The 27,192-nt window shown below is 34.7% G+C and overlaps 1 long non-coding RNA gene across 1 annotated transcript in view; it reads left to right on the top strand.

Moving 5' to 3' along the window:
- LOC121036150 (uncharacterized) overlaps window positions 1-21,708 on the top strand; it is a 317,857-nt gene extending 296,149 nt beyond the window's left edge. Inside the window, exons 4-5 of the long non-coding RNA XR_005793258.1 lie at window positions 6,023-6,088; window positions 21,271-21,708. This is a non-coding gene — a long non-coding RNA (uncharacterized LOC121036150). The remainder of the gene's footprint in view (window positions 1-6,022; window positions 6,089-21,270) is intronic.
- The last annotated feature ends 5,484 nt before the right edge of the window (window positions 21,709-27,192 follow it).

The following is a 27,192-nucleotide window of genomic DNA, read 5'->3' as shown; positions in this document are numbered from 1 at the left end:
GAGAGAGAGATAGAGAGAGACAGAATCTGAAGCAGGCTCCAGGCTCTGCACTGTCAGCACAGAGCCTGATATGGGGCTCGAACCCACAGACAGCGAGATCATGACCTGAACTGAAGTTGGACACTCAACCAACTGAGCCACCAGGTACCCCTGTTTCTTACTCTTTATAAGGGCTAGAGTGGGTCTATAGACAAGATTTTCTTTCCATCTTCCAACTGACATTCAAACCCTGCCTTTTTCATGAGGGCTCTTGGGTGCAAGTTGGTTTTTCACTTCTTCCTCCATGGCAGCAGACCTTTGCTTTCTACCATACAGGATTCTGGGAAGGACTGGGTATTCTGCCCTTCACCAAAAGCACATCTCTTTTGCCTATTATCAGTGCAGGTGTTAATGGGCAAATTTTTGACCTTTCCTCCAGTACCACCTTTCTTCAGATGAGGCGAATGAGATAATTACTTGCCCCTTCTCCAGAGGCTGATAACTTCCTTGCTTTTAAAGCAGGATCAAGTTGGTTACGTGAGGTTTTTGCCCCTTCTCCTTTTGCAAATGGCTTCTGCTTTTATCAAAGAAGGGTGAAGGGTTAGTTTTGTGCTTATCTTCTTGTAGAAAGTGACCACCATTTTTGTGCTCAGGTAGGGCCTGGAGTGTGAGTGAGCTTCTCCAAGGACCTCTGCTTCCCCCCTCAAACTTTGGCATGACTGTTTGCACCTCTAAGGGAAGCTCTCTCAAATACTTTCCTTGCCTTTTAAGTTTCTCAGGATCCACATAAGAGTGAAAATATAAGGTATCTGTCTTTCTCTGTATGGGGGAGGGGAAGGAAAAAAAAGAAGAGAGAGATTAGAGTGGGAGAGAGCCAAAGCATAAGAGACTCTTAAAAAATGAGAACAAACTGAGGGCTGATGGGGGGTGGGAGGGAGAGGAGGGTGGGTGATGGGTATTGAAGAGGGCATCTTTTGGGATGAGCACTGGGTGTTGTATGGAAACCAATTTGACAATAAATTTAATATATTTAAAAAATAAATAAATAAATAAATAAATAAATAAATAAATAAAAGATCAAATCCTTTCCTTGCCTTAATCATTTTTATGAACACCTAGCAGAAGGCCCTGTGTAAAAATAGCCCTTGTTTGCAGAACCCCCTTATTTCTAGGATCCCAGAAATTCCCAGCTGTTACGTCAGCCCACTCATGGGCTTTAAGAATTTGTTAAAATTTTAGTTGTTTTTTACCCACCTTTATGAGTATTATCTGTTTCTCTTCTTCTGTCCTCAAAGTGAAACATTTTGTGTGTCCTGTCTCTAGAAACTTGTTATTGTTGATAATCCAAGCCCTTGCTGCTTCATGACCTTAGCTCTCTAAGATGCAAAAACAAATTTATGATTTTGTAGATACTTTGAGTATTTCTCCCATTCGGGTGCAAGAGACTATCACCTGACATTCTTGCCCAGCTTTCTACAATGTCTAAGCTGAAGTGGAACTCCCATTTGCTTCCATTTTTTAAAGTTATATTTTATATAGGATTTAAGGTTATAGGTATTTTCTTTAATACTTAAAAGATCTCATTTCACTGTTAAGACTTGTTTTATTTCTGTCAAGAAGTCTTCTGTTAGTCATATAATTGTTACTATTCAGATAATGAGCTGTTTTATCTGAATGTTTTAAAATTTTTCTCTTGATTTTCTTATTCAGCAATTTTATTATAATACACTTAAAGTTGGGTTGTATACTTTGGATTATCCCTCTCTTTAACTCACCAAACTTCTAAAATATGTAGATTAATGGATTTCATTAGTTTTGGAAAATTGTCAGCCATCATCCCTTTGATATGATCTCTGTCCCATTCTCTCCTTCTGGACTTCAATTATAAATTATGTTATACATTTTCATTATGTTCATATATGTGTTTTGTTTTTTCTCCTGCATTTATTCATTCTTCCTCTCTGTACTTCAATCTGTATATTTTTATTTATCTATTTTCAGTTTAGTAATCATGCTTTTTGCTTTGTTAATCTAATGTATTTAATTGTTAACTTTAAATATTGTAAATTGTTTATTTCTATAATTTATTTTTTTTCTTTTTATACATTCTACTTCTCTGGTGAAAATTTCCATACCTTCATCTATTTATTCTTCTTTTGTTTTCTATTCTTGAGCATATTAATCATAGGTGTTTGGAAGTTCATGTCACTGAACCCTGATATCTGGATCACCTGTGTCTGTTTCTGTCCTCTATTTATTCTCTTGGTTTTGGTCATAAGGCCCTGTGTCTTTATCTACCAGCATGTTTTTGTTTAATTCCAAACATCCTATATATCAAATCATAGAAGCTTCAGATGATGTTCTTTTCTTTCAGGCAAAATTGACCATTTCCTCTGGTAGGCAAATACAGTGGGGAGTAATTACTCCAACAGGGATCGAATTTAGTAGATATTGGACACAATTTTGGTAAAACTAAATCTGCCTTTGTTAATTGCACATAGTGCAATTAAGAATGCCCTGTTAACTGGGTAACACTTTGCAGTGTTTTCAACTAAGAGTCTGTTCAACTGAGACTATTCTCTCCAGACCCCCTTCCACCATGGGTCCTTAATGCAAACCACTGTCTTTTTGGAACCATGAGTTTGCCAAAATTTCTGCTCTGCATTGCACATGTGGTTTTATTTTAGCTCCTTTGCCTCTTACCCCATGAAGCTTCAGAAATCAGCAAATGTCATGAGGGGAAAACTGAGTACAAAATATTCTTTAAGCATTTAACATTGTCACTCTAGTGTGAGACCATAAAGACTGCAAGTTTCTTTTCTCTAGCAGTGCCTTTCTGCCAGGACAAAATTTAGATTTTTCAATCTCTTGCCCATACCCAGATCGATATGGGCCCCATGGAAAAAAAAAAGCTTTTAGAGACTGTCAGTTTATCTTTCCATGATTCTGTTCTCTCTGGAATCTTAGATACACTTAACTTCATAGCTTCAGCAATCCTCTTGATACTATAAAACAGTTATTTAAAATCTTATCCAACTTTTCTATTTGTCTTCAGTGGAAACACTCAAAAGTTTATAAGCATGCTCCATTATATGCTACATATTATAATTAAATCATATCCTAGATCATGCTTTAATGTTTCTTAAGATATACTTAAGAATTTAAATTTGGTTGAAGATTTAACTTTGCAGGATACTACTGCCAATACAAAGACTCAATTTAGTGAAGAATTATATTTGACATGTTACTAAATTCACACATGCACAGGTAACGATAAGTCATTAAAGTCTAATTTTATACATGAGAGCAGGGAAGTATCTTTTGAAATCTATTATAACAGAAATAATATAATTTCCAATAACATAATATAATAATTTCTGGTAACAGAAATAATATATTAAAATTATGAATTTTACTTCTCATTGGAAGAAATATGGTTTTACTCATACCAAAGCACACCATTTTCCAGTCTTGTTTCAATTTTTGGAAAGACCAATAATCACAATGTTCTTAGAATAATGAGATTCAGTACAGTTTGTTTCTTATGGCATTCTTGCCGGTCTTGAGTTCTTTCCCTTGTACAACTCATCCCTAAACATTTTGTTTTTAGTTTGTATTACACTCTATTTTTCCAGATAGTTCCTCAAATGTCTTGAAATGAATTAGGATATGATCCCACATTTACCCAGACCTTACCAATCAATGTTCTTATTTTTGACAACATGATTGCTGCATTTCTTTAATCTAAACCAGGAATGACAATGGATTTCATCTTGTATGGCAATTCTAATCAAATGGGAGAAATATCTTAAGCTGTTTAAAAAGATTCTAAGGGGACATCCAAGCCCAGTTTGAAAATGTACCAAGATAATTTAATAAGGTCTGTCATGCACTGGAAGGTAGAATAGTTACAGGCAGTCTTGTTAGATCTTGAATATTTAAAGTTGGACACAAAGTTTAAAATCCACAAAAATTTGTTGATTGACTAATTGATCTTTACTGAAAACTCATGAAAAGAATAACCAAAAATAACTTCTGATTTTATTAGCAATTATTTTATTTAAAATTAAATCATTCCAGGGGCACCTGGGGGGCTCAGTTCATTGGGTGTCCACCTTTGGCTCAGGTCATGATCTCATGGTTTGTGGGTTCAAGCCCTGCATCAGGCTCTATACTGACAGCTCAGAGCCTGGAGCCTGCAGCCTGCTTCAGATTCTGTGCCTCCCTCACTCTGTGTCCCTCCCCTGCTGTGCTCTCTCTCTCCTCTAAAATAAATACATAAACATTTAAAATAAATCAATCATTCCATAGGAATAGTGTATAAAACTCCTCTTTTGACCTCATGTCTAGTTCATCTTTATATTCCACGGTGGGGCTTGTCAGTGGCAAATGCTCACTAAATATTTTTTTTTAGTGAATTTAATTGATTCTATTTTAAAGTATAAATAACTAAAGTATAAATAACCAAAATCTTCTGAAATATTTATTGTTAGTGTTTTTACAACAACCTTATGTTTGACAAAGAATAGAAGACTTAACTATGGAGAAAACTTTTTCATTGATGTAGATGAAAGTATGTAAGTGAAAATAAATGGAAAATATCTGCTGTTTAAAATACATTTTGAATGATTAATAGGTTCTTTATAACCTATTGAAGAAAATACATTTGGTGACTGAAATCCTTAAAAAAAAACTTTCCAACCATAAAAGGAGGTACCAGTGGCATACTTAAGTGATCCTTTTATTGAGAAATGTCTTCAAACCAAATACCTAAAAGATCTAAATTTTGAGGAGTTGTAATTACTAGGCTTTTTTTTTATGTTTATTTATTTTTGAGAGAGAGAGAGACAGATTGCCAGCAGGGGAGGGGCAAAGAGAGAAGGAGACACAGAATCTGAAGCAGACTCCAGGCTCTGAGCTGTCAGCACAGAGCCTGATGTGAGCCTCGAACTCACAAACCCCGAGATTGTAACCTAAGCTGAAGTTGGACACTTGACCGACTGAACCACCCAGGTACCCCAACATTTGTTTGTTCTTTTACCTTGATCTCTATCTGCCTCCATACAGCAATCATCCACATATTCCAGGTACTGGGTCTACCTTCGAATTGAGTAAGAGAGTAAATTGTGAATATCCTGGATAATTCCATTTCATTCAACTACTTCAAAAAGACTTAACTGATCCCAAAAGGAGTACACAATGGAGTACAAGGTCTTGCAATCTGAATGGTCACAATCTAAAGAACAGATATATACAAACAAGTTAGCGAAATATAGGAAAAAATTATGTGAGAAGGATTGCAAACTTGGAGTTCCATGTTACCTAACATTTCTTCTTATATCTGACAATCATTTTTTTAATAAAAAGAATATTAGAGTTACCTACCACTTTCTTCCAGCCATCATATATAACTAGAAGTCTCTATGGGAGCGTTTTCTCCCTTTTTGCCTTCTCTCATCTTAACTGAACTTTTTATATCATTCCATTTTATCACCTTTCTTGGCATACCAATTATACTTACTTTTTTTTTTTTTCAACGTTTATTTATTTTTGGGACAGAGAGAGACAGAGCATGAATGGGGGAGGGGCAGAGAGAGAGGGAGACACAGAATCGGAAACAGGCCCAGAGCCCGACGCGGGGCTCGAACTCACGGACCGCGAGATCGTGACCTGGCTGAAGTCGGACGCTTAACCGACTGCGCCACCCAGGCGCCCCTATACTTACTTTTAAAATGTCGTTAATGGTTTCGCTAGAGTTTGCAATATACATTTTAATTAGCCTAAGTCCACCTTCATATCACACTGTAATACTTTACTGCTTCACTTGTGATTCAAGTGCCTTATGACAAAGTCTGACCAATTCTTTCCTCCCATTCCTTATTACATTTCTGTCATTCACTTTACTTATCCATGTGCTATAACCTGCCAGTGTATTATTACAATTATTACTTTCAATAGTTATCTTTCAGATCTATTAAGAATAAAAAAAGTGGAAGGTTTTATCTTTAATTGTTTCTCTAATGCTCTTCCTTTCTTTATATAGATCTGAATTTCTGACCTGTTATCATTTTCTTCTCCCTGAAGAACTTCTTTGAACAATTCTTACAAGGTAAGTATCATGGTGGTGAATTCCTTCCGTTTTTGTTTATCTGAGAAAGTCTTTATTTCTCCTTTATTTTTGAAAGATAATTTCACTGCATATGGGATTCTAGGTTGGTCTTTTTTTTCCCCCTTAAGTGTTTTAAATATTTTATTCTTCTCTCTATTTTTTAAGTTTTTATTTAAATTCCAGTTAGTTAACATACAGTATTGTATTAGTTTTACACAATAGTACAATTTAGTACTTTTTGATGGCTAATATTCCATTATACACACACACACACACACACACACATATATACCATATCTTCTTTATCCATTCATCAATCAGTGTATGTTAGGCTCTTTCCATAATTTGGCTGTTGTTGAGAATGCTGCTATAAATATTGGGGTACATGTATCCCTTTAAATTAGTATTTTTTATTCTTTGGATAAGTATCTACCATGCAATTGCTGGATTCCGGGGTAGTTCTATTTTTAACTTTTTGGGGAGCCTCCATACCATTTTCCAGAATGACTTCATTAGTTTGCATTTCCACCAACAGTGTAAGAGGGTACCCCTTTCTCCACATCCTCACCAACACTTGTTTTTTTTTTGTTGCTGGCAGAATTTTTGATGAGAAGTTCACTGTAATTCTTTTCTCTGTTGTTTTTTCCCCTTTATTAGTAAAAGTACTATTTTCCTTTAACTTTTTAAAAGATTTCTTCTTTGGGCCTCCTGGGTGTCTCAGTCAGTTGAACATCTGACTCTTGATTTTGGCTTACTTACGTTTTGTGAGACCAAGCCCCCCATCAGGCTCTGTGCTGATGACACAGAGCCTGCTTGGGATTCTCTGTCTCCCTCTCTCTCTGCCCCTCCTCTGCTCATTCCCCCCCCCAAATAAATAAATAAGCTTTAAAAATTTAAAAAAAATAAAAGATTTTCTCTTTGTCTTTCCTTTTCTGCAGCTTGAATATGACATAACAAAGTGTAGTTGTTTTATCATTTTGTTTTTTGTTTTTGATTGGGGGTTTGTTTTTATTTTCATTTTTGTCAGTACTTGTGCTGGTGTTCTCTGAGCTTCTTTGGTCTATGGTTTAGGGTGTGTATTAATTTTGAAAAGGTCTTGACCATTAGTACTTCAAATAACTTTTCTACTCCATTATCTCTGTCTTCTAGTAAACATTTATGTATATGTTATACTTTTTGATATTATCCCAGTTCTTGGATATTCTGCCCTGTTTTTTCATTATGTTTTCTTTTTGCATTTAAGTTTGGGAAATTTCTATTGACCTATGTTCGAGTTCACTGATTATTTCCTAGACTGTGTTTAGTCCACTGATGAGCCCAAAGTCATTCTTTACTTCATTAAGTGTTTTGGATTCTTTCAATTCTTTCTTAGATTTTCTACTTTTCTGCTTACATGGCCCATCTGTTGCTAGTCATTATCTAGTTTTTAATTTTTTTTTAAAGTTTATTTATTTTTGAGAGGGAGAGACAGAGTGCAAGCGGGAGAGGGGCAGAGAGAGAGAGAGAGAGAGAGAGAGAGAGAGAGAGAGAGTCCAAAGCAGGCTCCAGACTCTGAGCTGTCAGCGCAAAGCCCAACACTGGGCTCAAACTCACCAGGTGTGAGATCATGACCTGAGCCAAAGTTGGATGCTTAACTGACTAAGCCACCCTGGCACCCCATCATTATCTAGTTTTTCTATTAGAGACTCTGACATATTAATCATAGTTTAAACTTTATGTCTGACAATTCCAACAACTGTGTCATACATAAGTCTAGTTCTGATGATTGCTTTGTCTCTTGAGACTGTGGTCTTTCTGTCTTTTTAGCATATATTGTAACTTGTTGCTGTTGAAAATTTGACATTATGGGAACTGAGGCAAAGAAGCCTTTAGCATGAGCTTTTATGTTGATCTGCCTGTGAGTTAGGCCTTATGTAATGTTTGCTATGGCTTCAAACTATGGTTAATGTTTGTGTCAGTGGCTTAAAATTCCTCTGGTGTCTTCCCCTCACCCCTCCCCTGCCTCCAATCTCTGTTGACATTCAGCTTCCTTAAGAACTTACTCTTCCTTAGACTGTGTCTTGCAGCTCTCTTATCTGTAATCCAATTATTGTACTGAGCCCTATTGGTGTGATAGTAATGTGCGGGAGTGGAAGTATTCTTTAATTCTGATTAACTCTCAGTCTTCTTAGTGGGTCTTTATCCTTCAATGTGGTGACTGTGACCTTCATAGGTGTTTCTTAACTTTCTCCCTTAGGTGAGACAGGGAGGCTAGAAGGGGTTGGAGTAGGAATAGTGCTGTTCCCTCAGATGTGAAAAACTTCTGGTAAAGTCCTTTTCCTTGCAAATAGGTCTTTGTTATCAAAGCCCTCTGGATCTATTTCATGATGATCACTCTTCCCCTGCTTTTGCCAAAGCCATGGGGATATTTTTCTTGGTTCTTTGTCAAGAGAACCTAGTAGAGTTCTTCAAGGTAAAACCTCCCAAATTGTGCCTCCACCCTCACCCAAACCTTGACTTACTCACTCTTGGTGTCCATGTTCAGCCTCTAGCAATTTATCAAAATCACCACCTATGTGTTCTACTTGTTTACGACTACTGTGGCTTCTCCTTCAGGTAAGCAGGTCTTGGCTAGGACTCTCTGTGTTCACCTGGATTTCTGGATTTTGGGATAGAAGTTTGCCTTGTGGCATGGTTCTCTGATGGGTTTGAGAAAAGCCACTGATTGTTTGTTTATCTTTCTTATGTTGTAAGAACAGTAGTTAAATCTTCCAAGCTTTATTCATGTAGGAGCCAAAACCAAAAGTCTTGGGGAAAAATTTTTTTAACACAAATGTTTCTAAAAAGTAGGTGAAGATCTTGACCTGGGGAGAATAAGAATGGAATTAAAAACGAATTCAGAATGATTTCTATTCTTCAAGTCTATGTATCTTTGATTGCAATATGCATTATAACTGCTAAAATATTATATGTATCAAATATATCTCAGGCATATGTGAAATTGGCTGGTATTAGAAAACTTACCTGACCTTTTGGGCATTATTAGGAGAAGGAAAAAATAAACTAGGGGAAGAAATTGTTTGTTTGTTTGTTTTCATTAACTCAAACTCAGCATAAATTCAAGGTCCCTGCACTTATAAATATTTGGCATATAAGGCATATAACATGATTTTGCTTGAGTTTGATATAAGGCATATAACATGATTTTGCTTGAGTTTGCACAGTATAAAGTGTGATTTTTCCAAAGTCGGTGCATCCCAAGTCATGTCAGGCTATTTTATATACAAAGATTTAGCCATTTATTTGTACTGTGTTTCATATGACCTTTAAAAATGAATACCAAAAACATTGTGTTCTTCTCTTAACAGTTTTCTCTATTTAGGTCCCACAGAGCTATACCTGGCGCAGAATATATGTCTGATGAATTGACTATTTTGATTTTATACACAGATTTCCAATATTAGATTCAACTTGCCTCCTAAAAAATGAAGAATCTAGTCCCCTTTATATGTGAAAAATATGGAGACTTTCTGACCTTATTTCAAATTCTCTCCATTACTTAATAGCAGGTGCCTTCTGCTCATCCTCTTCTGAATGTATATCTTCCTCACAGAACAAAGAACTAATTTTAAGGGGAAAAAAAGGATTTGCTTCTTTTATTATCAATGGCAGGTTGAAAAATTATTCAACAGGGATTGATGTAGTCAGAATTGTTAAGCTGACCAAATTCATCTTTGGCAGTACTTTATCATTCTTTCTGCACCATTTCCTACTGACTGCATCTTTTCTTACTAGCACCTCAAAACCAAGGACCTTTGTTTGATCCAGTAACTTAGGTCTGATCTTTCTCTCCGACAGATGTTTTGTTTTTGTTTTGTTTATTACTGTAGCTCAACTGAATTAGGTGTTGGGTGGAAAGGATACAGTTCTAATTCATTCTGACATATAAAAGACTGATAACTTTCCAGTGTCCATTTGCTCTAGATGAACAGATAAACCAAATGAATCTCTGATTAAGTTCCAAGGGACCATTTGTTTAGTGAAAGGGAGATCATTAAAATTTCATTTTAAAGCTGACGCCAGGGTCAGGACAAAAATCAAAACTGGGATTGAAGTCAAGATTAGCTCCAGTTATGGTCTCTGCTCTCCCCTAGAGTGGGAGAGCATTGAAGAACAGAGAAACCAAAGAAAGTCTATTCTGAGAGGATACTATATCCTTGAAATCAGTGGATGAGGTCATAGACCATACATGGTTTCTCTGCCATATTTATTTAGAAACAAAACATTACTCAGAGAAATTAAGCAAACTGATTAAGCTATACAATCATAGTTTTAAAAACCCATCAGAGAGTTTAGAATAAAATAAATCTAAATGAAGAAACTTGCAGCTGTTTTCATCCATGGAAGACCGGTGAGAAGAGAAGGAATCCATTATAAGGAGATTCCAGTCTATTATCAAATTTCTAATAGCCACCTGTGGTCTGGAATGATGTATTAGATGCTAAGAGCCTGTACCCACACACCAATCCTTTTCTTCACCAACTGCACCAAAGATTGGGGCCAGGCAGGAGAGCCAGAGAACTAGTGAACTAACTCTCCCTCTCCTCATTCCTCCCAGCCTCGATCCATCCTTCCTCCTTCTCTCCCTCCTTCTCCCTCTCCTTCTGCACCTTGCAGCCAATACACTGCAGTAGGCTTTGAGGAGTTAGGTGAGGTGACAGGCAGATTGACTTTTCTAGGAAAAGACTGGAGAGGAAAACTCAAAGAGGTGGCAGCTGAACTCTAAGGCTATCCTTCATGCTTTGGGAAGCTGATGGCTGGACTAATTAAAGTATAAAGGGATCTTTAGATTCTTCCAGAGTTCAGATTCTAAGCCCTGCTGAAACAAAAATTTTAATCTCGCATTCAAAATATTTAAAGACAGAGTTGCCTCTCTCTAACAAAAGCTTTAACAGAACAAGCTCAAGACAGAAGATACAACAAAATTAAAACGCTAGGAGAAAACAGAAGTAAATATTTGTTTGATAGGCTTAGTAACAGATTGTACAAATCAGTGGAAGTAATAAGTGAACTTGAAAATAGAAAATTGGAATTTAATCAAACCAAAACGCAAAGAGAAAAAAAAGAGAGAAAAACAGAAAGAGCATTTAAGATCTGTGGGGATAAAATTAAGAAGTTTAACATAGGTGTAAAGAGAGTCCCAGAAGGAGGAGAGAAAGTATATGGGACTGAAGAAATATTTGAAGACATGATCATAGCTATAATTTTCCTAAGTTGACACAATATGTTAACTTATATCTCCTTGAAGCTCAGATCATCACACAGCATAAATACAAAGTAAACCATACTTAAAGAAGTCATAGTCAAAATGCTGAACACCAAGGATTAACTGAAATTCATAAAAGCAGTTAGAAAAAAAGCTCTCACATTCACATATACACAGGGAAACAAGAAGATTGTTGGTTTATTGCTGACAAAATATGTGTACTGAAAGTACTAAATAAAAACAAAAAAAAGTCAAAATAGAATTCTATCTTCAATGAATATATGCTTCAAAAATGAAGGCAAGTTAAAGAAACTATCAGATAGACAAAAGATAAAAGCTGTGAAATTTTTCTCAAGCAAACCTGCACTATAGAATAAGATAGATTACTTAGCTAAAGAATGTGACACTCTAAGGGAGCCCAGACCTGTGGGAGTAAGTATAAAAGAATATAGACACCCACACACACATATACATATACATATGTATGTGTGTAAATTATATATATGTATATATGTTTTCTATCATTGCCATAACAAATTACTGTGAACTTAATGGCTTAATGGTTGTATACAATTATTATCTTTTTAAAAAAAAATTTTTTTAAGTTTATTTTTGAGACAGAGAGAGACAGAGCATAAACAGGGGAGGGGCAGAGAGAGAGAGGGAGACACAGAATCTGAAACAGGCTCCAGGCTCTGAGCTGTCAGCACAGAGCCCGACGTGGGGCTGGAACCCACAGACAGTGAGATCATGACCTGAGCCGAAGTCGGACGCTTAACTGACTGAGCCACCCAGGCACCCCTACATTTATTTTCTTATGGCCCTGTTTACTCAGCTGGTTTCTCTGCTCCGGGTTTCACAAGGTATCAGACAACTGGTCTCTTAGGGGTTCTGAGAATAATTCTCAGAGTCCATGTCCTTGTGGTTGTATTACTGAGGTTATATTGGTCTGCTAGCTGTCAACCAAGGGCCATCCTTGGCTCTTAGAGTTTCCCTGGTCCCCGCATGTGGGACCCCCAACTTAGAACCAGCAACGGTGCGCCAAACCATCCTTCTCACACTTAAAATTTATGACTAATCCTTATGCCACCTCTCTCTTTTGCCTCTTCTGTTCTACCTCTCTTTTGGTTCCAACTGAGAAAAGTTTCTACTTTTAAGGGCTCTTGTGATTAAATTGGACCCACATAAAAATTCAGGATAATCCCTTTATTAAAAGGTCCATAATCTTAATTACATTTGCAATGTCCTTTTTGCCATATAATATAACATTTGGGTAGCCAATTTATTTGTATATATAAGATATGGGAAAATAACAACAATGTATAATATATTCTGGAACCAATAATATGTATCTACCTGTATCTATATCTATATATAAAATTTATAGCAGGAGCATAAAATTAACATATATCATTTGAAAGATTTTTACACTATTTAAATGACTACAGTATGATTTGAATGTAAATTGTGGTAAATTAAAGATGGCTATTGTCATCTCTAGATAGAACTTTCTATAGTGATGGCATTGTCCTATACCTACACTATCCAAGTTAGTGCCTCTCATCTACAAGTAACAGCTGACCATATGAAATGTTACTAGTGTGTCTGTATGACTACATTTTCGTTTTATTTAGTTTTAATATATTTAAATTTAATAGTCGCATGTGGATACTATATTAGTACAGTGTGAAGTAACCATTACATGTGGTAAACAAGCAGAGGGGTACAGCTAAAAAAACATCTGGGTACATAAAAAGGAATACATAAGTATACTAAATAATACTTGTTCTTCACAAAAGAATACAGAAAATGAGCAATGGAGTAGCAAAGAAAAATGGATAGAACAATAGAGATTGTTGGAATGGACATAAAAGCAACAATCAACTGCATGCTATTTATAGGAACACACTTAAAATATAAAGATATGGACAACTGGAATATGTGAGAGTAAAAAAGATATTATTCAAAAGTAAGCATTAAAATCTTAGGAAGGTATATTATATAGTATATTATTAGAGAAGATAGATTTCAAGAAAAGGGTAGAGATAAAAAGGGATATATTAGAATGGTAAAATAGTCAATTCCTCAAAAAAGACATAAAAACCTAATTCTGTATGAACTATGGCTTCCAAATCCTTGAAGCAAAATCAACAGAACTAAAGGCAGGAATACATTCTTCTTAAAAGTATAGGAAAGAATAGGGGCGCCTGGGTGGCGCAGTCGGTTAAGCGTCCGACTTCAGCCAGGTCACGATCTCGCGGTCCGTGAGTTCGAGCCCTGCGTCAGGCTCTGGGCTGATGGCTCGGAGCCTGGAGCCTGTTTCCGATTCTGTGTCTCCCTCTCTCTCTGCCCCTCCCCCGTTCATGCTCTGTCTCTCTCTGTCCCAAAAATAAATTAAAACGTTGAAAAAAAATTTAAAAAAAAAAGTATAGGAAAGAATAAATAGACAAAAATCATTAAAAATATATGTCTGAAAACACTATCAACCAAATTGACTTAATGGACATTTACAAAACCTACATAAAACACCTCTAGAATACACATCCTTTTGAAGTGCACATGAGGAATTCTCCAAGATCATCTGCTGGGTCATGAAATAAGTTTCAATAAAATATAAGATTCAAAATACTATAGGATAAGTTCTCTGGCCACAATGGTTTAAAATTAAATATGAATAACAATATCTAGAAAGTCGATAACATTTTAATATTAAGCAAGATAATTGTAAGTAACCCATGATTCAAAAAGATATTTCAAAAGAAGTAAGAAAATAATTTGAGGAGTGCCTGGTTGGCTCAGTCTGGTGAGTGTCCGACTTCGGCTCAGGTCATGATCTCATGGTCCATGAGTTCAAGCCCTCTGTTGGGCTCTGTGCTGACAGCTCAGAGCCTGGAGCCTGCTTTAGATTCTGTGTCTCCTTCTCTCTCTGTCCCTCCCCTACTCATGCTCTGCCTGTCTCTCTCAAAAATGAATAATAAAACATTTTTAAAAATGTATAAATCTCCTAACTAGACCAATCAAAAACAGAGAACACAAAGACTAAAAGACTGAAAGAGAGTTTCTTACTACATATTTTATGAACATTAAGAACTTAAGAAAGGAATAATAAAAAAAAGGTTATGTCAAGAAACATGACAACTCAGATAAAATAGACAAATTCCTTGAAATATGCTAATTTACTAATTTGCAATTTACTAATATTTCTTATGAACATAAACAAAAGAATTCTTAGCAAAATATTAACAAATTGAACCAAAACATCATGAACAACAGAGAGGAATAAAAGGGTGATTTTACATAAAAAAAATCTCATTAACTGAGTAAAGAAGAAAATCAGATGATCATCTAAGCAGATGCAGAAAAAGAACTTGACAAAATCAACACTCACTCATGTAGAAATTTGTAACAATTAAGAATAGAGCTTCCCAAATCTGATAAGAGTCGATGAAAAAAAAAAAAACTATAGCTAACAATATACCTAATAATGAAATATGTACTACACTGTTCCCCTGTAATTGTTAATAATGTAAAGAAGTTCATTTCCATCATTTCTATTCAGTATTGCACTGGCTATCCTAGCTGGTGCAAAAAGTATTTAAAAAAGGTGGAGGGAAGACCTTATAAATGAAAATTTGAAGTAAAATTATTTTTATTGTAAACAGCATCAGTTTCACATTGAAAATCTCAGTCAATTCTCCTGCCAAAACTATCAGAATAAGTGGTTGTAGTAAGTTCACAAGTTAGTGATCATATAAGAAAATCATATAAGAAATCATATAATAAAGTCATTTGTATTTTTATATAACAGCAATGAATAATTTGGAAATCACTCTTCAAAAAGTAGCATCCAATATAGCATGTAAAAACAAAAATTACTTAGGAAAAAACATAAGAAGAGATTTGAGACCTTTATACTAAAAATTACAAAATACTGCAGAGAGAAATAAACAGCAACCTAAATAAATTTAAAGATATACCATGTATATGGATTAAAATACACACTATCATTAAGACGTTCATTTTCCCAAGACTGAAATATAGGTTTAATGCAATGCCAATCAATATCAGACGGAATTCTACTTATGCTTAAGATGTAGAAAGCCTCAAGAGAATTTTCTCCCACCCCAACAATGAGAAAAAGTCAGACAATCTACAAAATCATAAAAGTTCTTAAACTCATCATAGAGCTGAGGTAACATGTGCACTGTTTCTTTTTGTTTTTGTTTTTGTGTTTGAATAGACCTTCACTAGGTGCTGTTAAGAAGATTTCGGGAAGGGCGAGCATCTAGAGAGAGCCTTCCTTGGTGGTGTAGACATGCAGGTTAGGGATGTCCTGTGACTTGCACTGGGAGACAAGCACGAAACCTTATACATACATGTCTTTGATTTCTTCTTTCCTATGAAACAAAAACCTTAAGATACTGGAGAAGGTGCAGGAAATATTCCTGCCCATAGAGCCCAGAAAAAGATCTTTTCCAGGAGGCAAAGGTAGAAGCAAAACCAATCTATGTGCAAAGGGCAGAAAACTTCCATTTCCATGAAAAAATCTGTTACTTCTGGAGGAGTACATATATCTAACAAAGGACTCATATGCAGAATATATAGAGATGCCTTCAAATCTTCAATAAAAAGACAAACACTATGAAATGGACAAGAACATTGAACAGGCACTTCAGAAAGGAAAATGTGTGAATGGACAATAAGTGCATGAAAACTGTTCAATATCATTACTAATCGGTGAAATGCTAATTAAAACCACAATGGAATAGCATTTTATACCGCTGTAATGGTTAAACCTAGGAGGATTGATAATACCATATATCCTCAAGTATGTGGAGGGACTGGGAGTATAAAATGTGGGTGCATAGATTTTTTTAAAATGTCAAATATGCAAAACCAAATCCAATCAAGCAATGTATTAAAATAATTTTAACATGCAGAGATTATCCCGTAAGTTCAAGAATTAATTAACTTCAAAAGAATTTAATACTATAATTTACTGCATTATCAAATAAAAGATAAAAACCATCATACCATCTCAACAGATACAAAAAGAAGCATTCAATGAAATTCAAAATCCATTTCTAGTGAAAAATCGTAGCAAACTAAGAACAGAAAGAAATTTCCCAAACATGATATTATTCACAAAACCCTACAATAAATATCATTAGTCAGAAATAAGGATTCTCTTTATCATTGTTTCTGCTTAACATATTTTTGAATATTTGAACAAAGGCAAGGAAGACAAAAGTATATGTGAATAAAACAGGAATATCAAAATTGTCATTGTTCTGAGAGATCTTATCGTATATGTGGACGAAGCAAATATACAACCAAACTATAGCACGATTGAGAGAATTTAGAGAGATAATAGATACATTCCTATTTATTACTAAAAACAGTTTAAAGTAAATGAGGATAAAATAAAACATATGAATAAAAAAGATATAACAAATTTGATGATAAAAGCATAATATATATTCTTGAAATATACAAAAGAAGACTGAAGTAAATGAAAACAGTACACCATGTTTATAGCTGGGAGTCAAAAATTTAAAAAACAGTCATTTCACCAAAATTTTTAAATTGGTGCAATTCTAAAAAACAAACTAATAAAATTTCTTATGACTAAGGTAATCACTAAAATTCAAATAAAAGGGCAAGAGTTTTGAGAAAACAGATATGGTGGAAGAATTCACCATACCATGTACCAAAATATAGAAAAAATCTATTGCAATGTAATAATAAAAACAGAGTGATATTAATGCATGAATGGAAAATCAGCCAATGGGACAAAAAAATAAAGGTCAGAGACAGATGATTGAGTTCCTGTTTAAAATCACTGGATGGAAATTGGGCAGCTGAATAAATGCTGCTTGGGTAATAAACTATAAGAAAAAAATAAAATTAGTTTACACTATTCTCTAAAAATTATTTTTTAAAAAAGTTTCTTTATTTACTTATTTATTTGGAGAGAGAGAGAGAGTACAGAGAGGGGCAGAGAGAGAGAGAGAGAGAGAGAGAGAGAGAATCCCAAGCAGGCTCCACACCACCAGCGCAGAGCCTGATGCAGGGCTCAAACCCAGCAACCGTGAGATTATGACCTGAGCTGAAATCAAGAATTGGACGTTCAACCGATTGAGCCACCCAAGGTCCCCATATATTTCAAAAATCTTATGTGAATGAAAGACATAATATAAAAATAACACTTTGAATATTCTGGAAGAAAATATTGAGATATATGTTTATTACATCATAAAACAAAATTTTTTTTAAAAGATACCAAAAAAAGCCTATTAAATTTGATCACAGTAAAATGAAAAGCCCTATATGACAAAAGACCTCATAAACAAACTCAAAAAGCAAGCTACAGAGAACACTTAGTGCATTGTTTAGCTGACAAACGATTTATATCTGGAATCTAGAAATAGATCCTATAAATCAATGAAGAGGAGACAATTGCATAGAAAATTTCATAAACTATATAAGCACAATCTTTACAAAAAAGAAACTCAAATAACTAATAAACATAGATTTTCAAAACTACTGAAATGAAGAATGGTTAAAATGGTTGGAAGATCAGGTAATGATGATGAGAAAGCTCTTATATGAAGTTGGAAGTTACGCTCAGGTCATGATCTCCTGGTTCGTGGGATCAAGCCCTGCATCAGGCTCTGCCCTGATGACTGATAGCCCCATGTGTATCCTCTCTCTCTCTCTCTCTCTTAAATAAATAAACTTTAAAAGAAAATAAACTGGAAGACTGATGATTCAGAGGAAAGTAAAAAAAGTGAAAGGCTCCAGAGTAAACTGATGGGCATGGGAGCCCAGAGCCCAGATGATTATAAGACCAGAGGGCCACCTCCTTTAGTAGCACAGAGGGAAGAGAAGGTACATGCAGATTCAGGTAGGTTTGTGGTTTGGATGCTCGTAAATTTAGTTGATTCTTTTCAAGTGGATCTTTCTCTGCTGTGAAGTAAATGGTACTATCAACTAAAAATTAAAAATAAATAACTATGGTATGAAGTTGAGACAGAAGTTGCAGTTTGAGTATAGAAGAAAAATTTTAAATAATCTTTAGAGAAAGTAGGAAGTCAAGCTGACCAGAGAAAAAGATAAGGTTTGCAATTCCAAAATATTGTGAGATCTGTTTTCCAAAGCAAATGAATGAGTTGATACAAGATTAGATTTTTCTGAGGAAAAAAACATGCAAAAAAAAAAAAAAGTCAATGGTTTTATCAGGATAATTACAGAAATTCTGAATCATGTAATCTGACCCAAAGGGAGAGAAAAGAAAGGTGATAAGAAGATAGAAATAGGAGAGTCAATGAACTGGGGAACCCAGAAGGATAGAATGATGTCCACTAAATAAATTAGAAAAATTAGAGGGTGTGATAGAAGTGAGGAACTTGAATTTATAATTTTTAGAATTGGAGCAATTTGTGTGGTGGCATGTTCTAGAAGTAACTGATGGAGAAAAAGTTGTCAATTACAGATATTTGGTGTTTGGATAACTTGTTCACATGAACAGTTGATGGGCTGGAGAAGAAAACCACAAGTCTGGGGTCAAATTCCAAAAGATTAGGGGAAAATGAATGGGAGATAAATAGAATGCAGTGACAAGAGAGTGGAGATCATTATACACTACCTGGAATACTCTCTCCTAAAACAGAGAATGGTGATATATACCTGAAGTCATCACTTGGGAATTATATACATGATTGCAAACCATATTCTGAAATATCATCGTATGTACAGAAGCAATAAAACCAGAAGAGAATTTAAATAGAAACATAAAAAGTCTACATAGAAATGGCTTATAAGAATGTGGCTTCAGCACTACAGAGAATGAGAACAAGAATCTAATATGTTCTTCTTTTAGTTATTAAAACTACTTGACGGGTCCAATATCCGGCTGGAGTCTTCTACTGGCTTGAAACAAGCAAGAGTTCTGAGTGTTTTTTGTCCAGAAGAACTTGGCTCGAGATCATTTTTGGCTGTGCTCAAAGTTGAGTAACTGGGACATGAAAGTAGGGCTGCTCAAAAAAAGAGGGCCAATGAGCACAGCCTGCCGCCTTGGGCAATGTTGTCCTGGTCAGAGCCCTACTCAAGAATTTATGTCATTTGAAGTAAGTGGTTTGTTCTTATTGAAGAAGACATTGCTTGCTAGGGCATGCCAAGTAGTGTCCAAAGAAATGAATCAAGGTAAAGTCTGGGCGGTCCTTAAAGTTGATTTTGCACATAAGACAAAAGAAGCATTTGTGATGTGGCAGAGCATCTGTAAAGGGAATTCTTTTTGCAGTCCGAGGGCCATTTTGGCATCGGCAAGGAGATCACTTAGTAACCCTGGGATTTGTATGGCCATATTTTTTGCCAGGAAATATTTACCCCATAGTCTAACACTGTCTATTCTTAAATTAGGACTGGCAGTTACCATAATTCTATGGCATTAATAGATTTGTTTTGGGAAATAAGTGTTCTGGAGATGTACTGTAACAGCTCACCACTGAACATGTTCTCCAAGGAGATCATATGAATGGGAAACTGAGCTTGGTTCTGCAAGGGCCACAAAGAACAGGACTCCAAATTCAATCCCACCTCAAAATCTTATCCCATATTTGCTTTAATAGCTGCTCTCCCCCATCCCAGCTCTGGGGCCATCTCTAAAAGACCAAAAAGACTGGCCAGGGTTGGTTTTAAGCAAAAGTCAGGAATTATGGAAGAGGTGTGTGTGTGTGTGTGTGTGTGTGTGTGTGTGTGTGTGTACAGTTTCCTTGGACACAATTGCCAATCTCAAAAATATGTACTTTGCCAAATGACCCATATATTAGTGATAAAAAATCGTACTGTACATAAAAAGTCATTAGGTAGACTCTCTTATGGTCAAAATAGACCTAAACTGTTTTGATTCAAAGTCCTCGCTTTTGAGATGGGGGAAGTAAGATCTGGTTGTGTTGACTAATTTTCTCAAAGTCACAGAGCAAGTTGGTGATAGAGCCAGGAATAAAGCCCATCTTTTGGTATTCGGTCTAGAGTTTTTAAATTACATCAATGAATGTAGGCTTAACTCGGCTGTACTCTCATCTTAGCCTTTGCTCCTGCTATGGGATGCCTTCATTCAGTTCAGTGCCCTAACCCAAAAGCTTACCAATCATATTGTAAAACACACGAACATAAAAAGAAAAGGTCTAAGGAAAATATGTGTACCTACTTAGCTTTAATGAATATAAACATTATGCTTTACTTATGTGTCTTCCCCTCCTCTCACTTCCCAGAAATAACCATTATACCAAATCTTGCGTTTACTATGACAATTCAAGTAGTTATATTCTATATCTATCTATACACACACATACTCACACATATATAATTCTATATTTTATTTTGTTCAATATTATGTTTTTAAGATTTATCTTAACCCAAGCAGTATTCCACTGTATGGATGCATCAATATTATTTATTAATTCTCCTATTAATAAATATGATTTTTAAATTCTTATGTAATATGCAGTGTTCCAATGAACATATTTGTGAATATCTCTATGAGCACATTTGCAAAGTTTCCTTTAGTCCTCAGAAGTAGAACTGCTAAGTTCAAGGAACATATGTACATGTGATAGGTAGAAGAGTGGCTGTCCCAAAGATGTCCTTGCAACCTGGGAATATATCACCTTACATGGCAAAAGGGATTTTCCAAATGCAGTTAAGATTAAGGATCTTCAGAAGGGGAGATAATCTTGGATCACTCAGGAGGTCCCAATTTAATCACATGAGTCCTTGAAATTAGCAGAGGCAGACTAAAGGGTCAGGAGATACCACCTGAAAGGAATTCAACCACCTGTTGATAGTTTTATAGGTGGAGGAAGGGGATTATGAACCAGGAAATAGACGACTTCTAGAAGGTAGAAAAAGGCAAATAAAATGGTTTCTCTCCTAGAGCATTCAGAAAGGAACGCCGTGCCTTGTGGACAGAACACCTTGATTTTAGCCCAGCAAGATCCGTGACAGACTACTGACCTCCAGAACTGTAAGCTAACAAATTTTCATTGTTTTAAACTGTGAGGTTTGTAGTCATTTGCTATGACAGTAAAGAAAACTAATTCAGCATATTAAATTTCATGAACTATTGCTATATTTCCCTCCAAAGTGCTATACTGTGCTATCAGTGTATGAGAGTCTCTGAGACCCCTTAACCTTTGTAAACCTAGATTATAGTCAGACTTAAATTTTTGTCTGCTGAGTTTGTAAAGCTGTGTCGTTCTAATTTGGGCACAGTTTTAACTTTCATTTCCCTAATAATATGTGGGGTGGAGCATCTTACTTCTATTTTATTGGCTATTTGAACATCTCTTCTTGAATATCTTGCTCATGTATATTGCCCTTTATTCCTATTGGGATGTTACTCTTACTTATTTGTAATCATTTATACATTCTGAATACAAAATCTTTATTGGTGACACTCCGTGCATGTATAAATTCCCATTCTGCAGCTTCCTTTAACTGTGTGGTATTTTATTAAACAGAAAGTTTTAATTGACATGTAGATAAATGTGACAGTTTTTAACTTAATTAGTTATGCATGTTAGGCCTTATCTAATAACTAATACCTTATCTAATATCTAATACCAACCTCAAGATCATAAACATAGTCTGTATTTTCTTTAGAAGTTTTAAAGTTTTGCTTTTCATATTTAAAACTTTCAAATATTTGGGATTGTTTCTTTATTTGCGTACCGAGTTGTTCTAATGCTATTAATGAAAACTCCATTATTCTCTCAGTGATTGTAATGCCACTTCTCTCTTATACTTCAATACATGTATGAATCTGTGTCAGACTCTTTTTTCTGACCCTTTGTTTATGAGTTTATTTCGGTTTCTGCTCTACACTATTTTAGTAACTCTAGCATTAAATATTTGTTGATATCCTCTTATTTTTCTTCTAAATTTATTAATCTTGGATTATTTTTGTTCCTATATATAGATTTTAGGATAAGCTAGGCAAGTTCCATAAAACACACCCACCCACACCCACACCCATTCTTTCTGGGATTACTGTTGAAATTGGATTAAAAATTCTAAAAAAATGTAGAATGTTTGGGACACTTGGGTGGCTCAGTTGGTTAAGTGTCCGACTTTGGCTCAGGTCATGCTCTCGCAGTCCTGAGTTCAAACTCCACATCAGGCTCTGTTCTGACAGCTCAGAGCCTGGAGCCTGCTTCAGAACCTTGACTCCCTCTCTCTCTGCCCCTACCCCGCTCACACTCTGTCTCTCAAAAAATTGATAAACATCAAAAAAAAATTTTTTTTAACGTAGAATGTTAGAGTGAACTGATACTTTTTGTAGATTAGGTCTTCTATTATACCATAATTTTCCATTATTTGGTACTTTAAAACATCATTCAAATTTATAGTGTTATCTAATGAAAGCTTACTATACAACTTTTGCTAGGTTTACTGCTATATACTGTGGAGGGTTTTGCCATTGTCTTACTCATTGATGATTATTCATATGTAGGGATGCTATTGATTTTATATATTGATCTCATATCTGGCAAACTTGCTGAATATTCTCTTAGTCTCAATTGCTTGTCTATAAATTTTCTTGGATTTTATAACTAGTATTTCTCAATAAAGATAATTTTGCTAGTTTTTGTGTTTCTTATATGTCTTAATTTTTTTACTTATTGTCTGCCTTGAATTTGCAATGCAATGTTTGTTGGAGGCAGTGATAGGAGACCTCCTCATATTGCATCTGAGTCTAATAGGAATGCTTCTGAAGTAGCACATCACAGTGTAGTGTTTACTATAGATAAGTTCGGGGATTCTCCTTGTTTTCCTCATTTGCTAAAAACAGTCATAAATGAGGCTTGAACTTTATTGAATTTTTTGGTGTCTACCTACAGGATTTTCTTTTTGTCACTGTTCATGTCTTCTTTGGGTATGAAGATATGTTTGCCTCATAAAAGTAGTTGGGTAGCTTCCCCTCATTTTCTATTTTCTGAAATATTTTTATACAGTATGAATTTTTTGTCTAGAAGTTTTGGTATTTTTTGGGTAAGGTCCAATTGCATAATTTATTAAATTTATTGAAGGATTATTATTTCTTAGGCAATTTTGCTAACATATTTGCCTAGAAAGTTGCAAATTTAATATAAATCTACAAGTTTATTGGCATACATTTCTTCATAATTTTTTAACATTATAAACACTCTGTAGAAATATAGTCCTTTTCCTTTTTACAATTTCCATTCCCTTTTCCCATGACTATTTTTGATACTCTTTGTTACTGATAAGTCTATCTTAGTTCTTTCTTTCAAAGCAATAGTCATTGTTGAGTTTATTTTCTGTTACTGTCATTAGTTTTTCTTTGGTTCTTCAAATTATTTAATTTATTCTACTATTTTCCTATCTTACTGAGTTAAACTATGTCTTAGTTATTTTCAATCACTATTTTTCATAAATGCACTTATGTGTGTAAATTTCACTAATTACTGCTGTACTAGCATCTGACAGATTTTGATGTATAATACTTTTATTTTTATTCAGTTATATCATCTCTAATTTCTATTGCGATCTTTTTTTCTCACACTTTACCTATGAAAATATATTAACTTTCACAAATAACCATCTTTTATTTTTATTAGTTAATGCATTGTGTGAAGACCTTATTTTTGTGATAGAAATCATTTGAAAAAAAATCAGATGTTACATGTGACTTAGGATGTGATTAATTTTATATAGTATCCCGATAACTTGAAAAATACATGCTATTTATATTTTGGAGTGAGGGTTCAATATATATTCTCTATTAGAGAAAATCCATTGTTAGGTTTTGTTTTATTATCAATTTTCACATTATTATGGGAAATCAATTCTTAGCAATTCTCTCAATTTCTAAAAATTAATGCATCTATTTATTCAGGCACTGTCATGTGCCCTCTGCATATAACTTATTTTACATATAACTTATTTACCCTTACAATAACTATATGAAGTGAGTGCATCATTTCCCCAGCTTGCAGACAAAGAGGATACGAGAAAGTAAGAAGTCCACAAAGCTAGTAATTGGGAGCACTACGATTTAAACCCAACCCAGTTTGATATCACCATCTACATATTTAACTCTGACATTTTACCACTGCTGCCAACAGTTTGCTTTATGTATGTATGTATTTTTCCTTGCCAACACTTGTTACTTATCTTTGACAGGTGTAAGGTGACAGATGTAAGGTGTGAGGGGATATCTCCTTGTGGTTTTGATTTGTATTTCCCTGATTTTGATCTTGAGCATCTTTTCATGTGTCTGTTGGTTTTATGTGTATCCAAATGATATTATTAGAGACAAGCTTAAACATATTATGATTTGTTACAGAATTATTCCTTCCGTTGTGCATTAGCTCTTCATTTCCATCAATACTTTTGCCTTTAATTTTATCTTGTTTAATTTATTATTACTATATCAGTTTCTTTTTTGTTAGCATTTGATTGATTTTGTTTTTCCTTTTTTTTTTTAACTATTCTGTGTCATTTTTTTCCATCTGCTGTTTGAACACCATGAACTGTATATTTTACTTTATTATATCATATTATATTTTATTAGTTTTTTAAGCTGTCACCCTCACTCCTTTAACATATATATATATATATATATATATATATATATATATATATATATAACTATTTCTAATGAAATTGAATATTTTACCTACCTCCACAACACATGGACCTTAATTCACTGTAAAATCCATTAAAAGCCCATTATATTTTTATTTTTGGAAAGCATTTAAGTTTTGTCTTTTTAAAACTTAAGAAGTCATTTAGATAGTTTTGAAACAATTATATCTATCACTATATTGAGTAGAAATCATGTTAACATTTGGTTTTGCTACCTCTTTCCTTCCCTGTAAGTTTACTTTTTTCTCCTTGCTATAGAATCTCTTTTAAGCATTCATTTTTTAATTAAAGATCTGTTGGTGGTAATTTTTGAAAGTCTTTATATATTTCAATATGTATTTTTTTGTTCTCATTATTGATAAGTAGTTAAGTTGGTCACTTGGTTCAGACTGTTGTTGTCCCTCAGCATTTTGAAGATAGTGTCCCAAACTTTACTGGTCTCCCCTGTGTCTGGTGAGAAATATGAAGTCAGCCTCCGATTATTCAGTTGTAGATAATCTTTTTTCCATGGTCACTTTGAGAGTTTCTCTTTATGCCTGATGCTTTGAAGTTTTATTAAAGCACACATTGATCTGAAGACTCATGTCTGTCTTCAATTTGGAAAATTCTGGAGAAAATGTAATACAATGAAAGAAACTGAAAGTCAGAAGACAAAAGTAAAGATCAGATTCTGGAAACTCCAGGCTATGTGATCCTTGGAAAAGCACCTAATCTCCCTAAAGCTCAGACTTCAGTTCTCCATCCCAGGGTCATGATGGGAGTCAAATGAGGAAATAGATGACAATAATAATGGTTAATACTGACAGAGAGTTTTCAGTATGCCAGACATTGTGGTGATCTATGAATATGTACGCATGCTTGCTTACACGAGTTCGCACGTGCACACGTTCTCATTTAACCCTCACAGTACTATTTTAACGGATGAGAAAAAGCAAGGTGGAACGAAATTAAATATCTCCCCCAGGAAATGCAAAAGCATAACATAAAGTAGAAAGTTTTGAACAAAGTTATTATTGTGTTTTATCTTTCTTACTCCATTGAAAGCTACTTGAGAGCAAAGCTTTTTTCTTTTATGTAACAGAGATTCAGCAAATGTTTGAATGAATGACCTTAAATTTCTACAGGTGAATCTGTAATGCATAGAAAAATACAATAATTTGATTATTTGTTCACAATAATGAATTTGCATTCTCCTTCTGACTGCTGCTCACTCAAGGGAAGGCATCTCATTTATTTATTTATTTATTTATTTATTTATTTATTTATTTATTTATTTATTTAAGCTGTCAGCACAGAGCCCCACACAGGGCTTGAACTCACAAACCGTGAGATGACCTGAACTGAAGTTGGAGGCTTACCCGACTGACCCACCCAAGCGCCCCTTGTTTGTTTTTGTAGCATTATTTTTGACAGCTTAATATGTATTAAGTGTTTCAGTTAGTACCAGTAGAAAAAGTTTATTAGAGGCCATAAGCTTCATGATGGAAATATGTAAATCTTACCCACATACACACACATACACGAGAGAAAGAGAGAGAGGAGAGGGAGACAAAAATTTCTTGTAGAAATCTGCCACCTAATTTCAAGCTAAGAGAGACCCTTCCTTGGATAACAATTAATAAATAGTATTTTTTCTTTTTTTTGAAACACGAATCACTATCAAAAGGACTATGTAAGAGAATTTCTGTATTCCCTCTCTTCCTTCCTTTTTTTTTTTTAATTTTTTAAAATTTCTATTGGGAAGAGGTGAAATCAGAAACATTATTGTCATTATACAATGCATTCCCCTTAGGAGATTCTTTTAGAATGTCAGTCTGGCGTGCCTGTGTGGCTCAGTCGGTTAAGCACCTGACTCTTGATTTCAGCTCAGGTCATGATCTCACAGTTCGTGGAATCAAGCCCCACATCAGGCTCTGTGCTCACAGCATGAAACCTGCTTGGGATTCTCTCTCTCTCTCTCTCTCTCTCTCTCTCTCTCTCTCTCTCTCTTTGTCCCTCCCATGCTCTATCTCTCGAAAGAAAGAAAGAAAGAAAGAAAGAAAGAAAGAAAGAAAGAAAGAGATTTAAGTCTGGAAAAACTTCAAATTTTCCCTAGTAGCTGAATGAAAGCTAAAATAAATATAAATTAATTAGTTTTATTTTCTTTCTTGATTGCTCTATTTATGTTTTTAAAAAATTTTGTTAA

This window comes from Herpailurus yagouaroundi, unplaced genomic scaffold (assembly GCF_014898765.1).
Source record: "Herpailurus yagouaroundi ecotype Mexico unplaced genomic scaffold, PumYag 162, whole genome shotgun sequence".
NCBI lineage: Eukaryota > Metazoa > Chordata > Mammalia > Carnivora > Felidae > Herpailurus > Herpailurus yagouaroundi.
This window is presented reverse-complemented; position numbering and strand designations above follow the sequence as displayed.